The sequence below is a fragment of the Neofelis nebulosa genome, chromosome 13 (assembly GCF_028018385.1).
Source record: "Neofelis nebulosa isolate mNeoNeb1 chromosome 13, mNeoNeb1.pri, whole genome shotgun sequence".
NCBI classification, from domain to species: Eukaryota; Metazoa; Chordata; class Mammalia; order Carnivora; family Felidae; genus Neofelis; species Neofelis nebulosa.
In genome coordinates, this window is record NC_080794.1 from 58,401,772 (window position 1) to 58,407,771 (window position 6,000).

The following is a 6,000-nucleotide window of genomic DNA, read 5'->3' on the forward strand; positions in this document are numbered from 1 at the left end:
AGACACTAGTTATAAATAACAGCGCTATTTATAAGGAAAAAACTGGAAGCAACCCAAATGTCTCTCAGCAATGGAACAGTTCAATAAGTTATAGTTTATTCCCACAATGGAAGACTATAGAACAATACAAGTGAATAAACTACAACTATACACAACAGCTTAGGTGGACCTCATAAATATAATGCTGAGCAGAAGAAACGTTGTATATGATGAAATTTGAAGTGGGGTTTGCGAGAGAATGGCTAAGAAAGAATTCTTGAGACTTTTTGGTGCAAAAAGGTGATCTTATTAAAGCATGGGGACAGAACACGTGGGCAGAAAGAGCTGCACTGGGGTTGTGAGGAGTGACTGATTATATATATTTAAGTTGGTGGAGGGAGGGGAGAGAGAGATAAAGTAAGTTTCTAAGGAATTTTGGAAGCAAGGCTTTCAGGACCTTGAGGGGCTAGCTGCTGTTCAGGTAAGGTTACTTTTAGTTTTTAACAAAACATAAACATTAAGGCAGTAAGACAGCCAGGAGTTCCTTGAGCAAGGTCATGCTTTCTATGTTTCAGGTGTCTATCAGTGGGCTACAAAGCTGTAAGGAGATTTAATTTAAGGCACATTTCTTTCGCCTTTGTTTCCCTCATCAGTCTGTGCAAAAAGAATACATATAACACAATCTTTATATAAAGAACAAAAGCAAAAGTAATCTGTTTATGAGTCAGGATAATGGTTTCCCTGGTGGGTGAAGGGGAGGTGAAGGGGGCACAAGGCCATGGTGGGGAGGGCTTCTGGGGAGACAGCAATATTCTGTTTCTTGATCCTTGCATTCTTGAATCATGGTGGTTCATTTACACCTATGGTTTGTGTACCTTTATGTATGAATGTTATACTTCAATAAAAAGTTTACATTTAAAAAATTTACTCCCAGAGGTTTTTAAAAACTTTGACACCAATGGGTAAATGCAAGTATTGGTGATCAAAGCAATGTCAGGCACAATAGAACAGGTTGGGGAGTAGATAGGTGGGATTTCCTGGGGTCCCAGAAATCATGTCATATAAATGCTACATAGTCAAAGACAGATTTCCTAGGCACTGAGATGGGAGCAACTGGGGGAGAGGGGTGGATCATGGAGGGGGAGCTTTGTAAGTGCTGAGAAAGACTCTAGTCAGTACCCAAAGGACTGGAAGAACCCAGGCCTAGATCCCTTGGCAAGGTCAGCCTGTATTTACCATACATTTCTAAGTCAGGATCTGGCAGAAGGCAGCTGTACAGCCTCCCTAAGTAGAGCTCAGTCCATGAACAGAGACACAGTCCAATAGGTATCTTTTGCAAGCTGGTCAAAGGTCGGTCACTTGCTTGTGTAAATGCCCGAAGGAAACTGCCAGAGCATGAACACTGTGGTTGGATGGAAGTGAAGCGGAGAGACTGAGCAATATATCAATTACCAAATGAATTGATTGTCATTTTGAGGCCTGCTCCCAGGAGGCAAGAACAGAGACAGGATGTCTATAAAACCGCTCCCTGAGGCAGTCGTGGATAAGGAGGCTTGTGATTAACAACAGATAGGGAGACACCAGATCAGAGGAGATGAGAAGCAGACACCAGGAACACTAAATGTCACCGGAAAACTGGTGCACTCATTTTTTGTCATATAATATCTATGGGTATAAAGATTTCATGCCTCACTCAGGAACGTGTGAAGTGGAGAGACTCACTATAATAATGAAGGTGGATGGGTGTTGTATCTCTGGATTCTGCCTCAACAGCTGGCTAGGCCTGGGGCCTATAATCATGGAAAATACATAATTCCCCCATCAAGGCTCAAGCTCTACATGAGACACAGACACAGAAACAGATCATTAGAGTACAGCGCTGTGGGCAGTGATAGGAATAGACCCAAAAGGCTGTGGAAGCACCAGGGAGGGGCCTCTAGTCCTAAGAATAGGAAGACTGGAAATGCTTAGGGACGGAGGACTTGATGTTTATGTTCCAAATGCTTAAACCACAGGTTTAATTCTATCTACAAATCAGACTAACTTTGCATCCAAAAGAAAGGGAAGTATGTCCTCCTAGACCTCCCACATTCACCAGTGACCCCCAACAGCCTCTTTCTCTTCATAAGGTGTAAGCAAGAACTAAGTACGAGTTGATCAAATCGTATGATTTCAGTGTATGGACACAAGTTGATCATGTAGACAGCATGTTAGTATATCAAGTGAAATGTCCAGTGAAGTTGGTCTACTGGATGGTTAAGGATACATGTCAGCATTATTATGTGGGCAGGCAATTATATGTAAATAGTAAGAAATTTTCCAAAACGATGCCTTAATTAACATATTCTCTGAAAGTCAAACCTCTTTGGTTGTCCTGGTACTGAAAGTGATCATTGGTGGTAGAAAATGGAAACACTTAAACATACACAATAATATAAATGACTGAATAGGTTCAGAGGAGCAATGGTAAACAGGAAATGGAGAGCTCATGCTTCTCCTGACTAGGGCTTTAAAAAAGCAACAGCACCCAAAGTAATATTTGGATCCATAAATAGAACTTCTCCAATGGCACAGTTTATTGTCAGGAATTCTGTTAAATACTGTAGGAAACATACAATAGAGATGCAGGCCAGAATTGCTAGACCCCATTTTTCTTGAGAAGTTGGAAATCTGGATTTTTAGATTCAATATTCGGATTTTTAATATTGGCATCGAATTCAAGTTTGAAAATCAAAGCAAAACATCACTTGGAGCAAAACACTTCTGTGAACTGCATTCAGCCCATAGGAAGCAAATTTCCAAGGAGTGGTCCATTATCCTCAGAACGGCATTTTGGAGCCAGCGGTCTGGAAGAAAAGGTTATGAGGCTATCTTGGAGGTAAGTCTTGGGGATAAGATGTGTTCCTGGCATGTCAAGCAGGAGGACTCTTTCAAGGGAGGAATCAAAAGCCTTAACTAAACACTCAGGAAAGGGGGCTTGAAGGGGTTCCAGCTTGGGCCACAAAAAAGGGTGGTCCCTAAGTTCCTGAGCAGGAATATCTATGCTGGCTGAGAGGACCAGTGTGACCCTCAGATTGGGGAGATGGAACTCACATCCCAGAGCATGCTGACAATGTTGAATTTTACCTGAGCTCTTTGCTCCTAGAAAATAGTGATGATTAAAGGAACCCCTCATTTTTGTTTTTGGTTTGTTTGGGGTTTTTTGTGGTTTTTTGTTTTTGTTTTTGTTTTTGTTTTTTGAGAGAAAGAGAGAGAGAGAGAGAGAGAGAGAGAGAGAAGGAGAGTCGGGGAGGGGCAGAGGGAGAGGAAGAGAGAGTCTTAAGCAGGCTCCACGCTGAGCATGGAGTCCCATGTGGAGCTCTATCTCCTGACCTGCGATCATGACCTGAACTCAAATCAAGAGTTGGATGCTTAATGGACTGAGCCACCCAGGTGCCCCAGGAATCCCCTCATTTTTGTGTTCTGGAAAACAGCTTACTGCAAAGAATGACTCTTTCCCATATGACTTAGATAAGCCTCCGATGACCCCTGTTTAACCTATGACAAAGTTACACCCAGACCTTCCAAATTCCCATTCTTTGCCTCAGAAATGATGAGCTGAACTGCTTACTCCACTGATCAATTAGAACTCAATGCTTGTTAACCAAACTTTGGTTAAGCTTCTTTCCTTTTTCCAAGTCCCTGAACTTTGGCCCACCTGCAGCATGAGCCAGCATTGAGCCCCTCCTGAGAACGGATGGGCCTTTTAGCATAAAATCGTCTCTGATCTACCATCTGATCATGCCAGCCCTTCACTCCATTTCCCCACACTCAGTTCTTTCCAGCCTTGTTCACGCCTTTCAAAAAAAGACATTTATTTGCCCTGACCTCTGAGACACTTGCAGGTTCTCTCTGTTGCAATAGTCCCTTTCCTCTTTTGTAATAATCTTTGAATAAAAAAAAAAAAATCTCTCCTAACTACGTCCTGATTTGTTTTCTATTAGACAATGACCTTATGCAGGCTATACTGTTTAGCACAATTTCTGAAAATAAAGTGTGTGACTGACAAGGTTCTCTTTATGACCAGACGTATTACTCTACTGGGTGATGATGCCCTCTTACATGACAAGAATTAGACCGTGGCCAATGTGGCCCCCAGTCACTGGACAGTGAGTTAGTTACTAGATGTCAAGGGTAAGTTCGCTAGTCTGCCTTGGCTTCTGCAACACCACACTCTGTTTTCCCTCTTCCCCAGAGTCTATGCCTTCTCAGGCTCCTGGTGTTCTGCAGGGCTAAGGCTGGGTGTTCTTCACTACCTGCAATATCAGACACCGCCATGCTCAGAGGTCCATCTATTTGCTGATGTGCCCCAGTTTATATCCTTTTAATGGCTGCATAATACTCATTGCATATATATTACATTTTGTTCATTCATTCATCTGTTGACCAATATTTGGATTGTTTAGACCTTTTGGCTATTGTGAATAAGGATGGCATGAACATTGGTGTACGAATATCTATTCAAGTCCCTGCTTTCAATTCTTTTGATACACTTGGAGAAGTAGAATTGCTGGGTCATAAGGGAGTTTTATGTTTAACCTTTTGAGAAACCACCAAACTGTTTTCCATAGCAGCAACCATTGTACTTTCCTACCTCCTCCACATCCTCATCAATACATGTTATTTTAGAAAATTATTATGATGGCCATCCTAGTGGGCATGAAGTGGTAGCTCATTATAGTTTTGATTTTATTTCTCTAATGACTAATGATATTAGCACCTTTTCATGTACGTATTGGGCATTTTTATATCTTCTTTGGAGAACTGTCTATTCAAGTCCTTTGCCTACTTTTGAATTGGGCTGTTTAGTTTTTTTCTGTTGTTGAGTTTTAGTTTTTATAGATTCCAGATATTAATGTCTTTTTTTCCAATGGTTATTTATTTATTTTGAGAGAGAGAAAGACAAGTGTGCACGCATGTGTGAGATGGGGAGGGGCAGGGAGAGAGGGAGAAAGAATCCCAAGTAGCTTCTATACTGTCAGCACAGAGTCTGATGCAGAGCTCAACCCCACAAACCATGAGATCATGACCTGAGCCGAAATCAAGAGTCAGATGCTTAACTGACTGAGCCACCCAGGCACCCCCAGCTATTAATTTCTTATCAGGTGTGTGATTCACACATATTTTCTCCCATTTTATACAGTCTTTTTGCTTTCTTGATGGTATCCTTTAATCCACAAAAGGTGATTTTGACAAGTCCAATTTAAAAAGATAATTTTCTAAAAAGCCAAAATCATGACTCTTGTACAAATATAAAAACACGTATCAGAGATTTTATTTACCTATTTCATAAGGCAACCAGCAAGAACTTACCGTCAGTTCAAAGAAGAATTCAAAGAATCCATGCATAAAGGCAATCAGGAAAGCTAAAATGAACTTATGAATAGATGCAAAACTGGTCAATATCCAAGGGCAATAATCAGTTGCACTTCCACCAGACAAAATTCATTCGCATCTCTAGTGACAAAAATCATTTGTATTGCTATCCGTTTTATACAACCTAAATAGTTGTAAAAGAGTTCAAAGACGATGAAAGTCCCAGTAATTCAATAGGGTGCTAGACAGGGCACCTAGCAACTTTTTAATGCCTATTTCAAAGTCTTTCATAATTTTTCCTGATGCCACTCTCAGAGCACCCCTACCACCACTATCTCACCAGTATGTTGAACCAGTGGCTCTCAGCTTGCCTCGAGTCTTTCAGCCCTGGGACGGCTACTGGGGACAGTTATTGGAGCTCAGGGACTACTCACTGGGTGCCAGGTGGGGAAGGTGCAGCTATCCAGCCATTCCTGCTACAAATACTTAATATCTACTCTGAGCCGGCATTATGCTATGAGCACAGTGGGGATCAAGCAGACTGATCTCAGTCCTTTCGAGCCTTACTGTCCACATGGGAACAGGAAGAATAGTAAATAAACAAATAAAATAATTACAAACTGATAAATGCAATGAAGGAAAATAGCTGCCAACACAGAATCACCA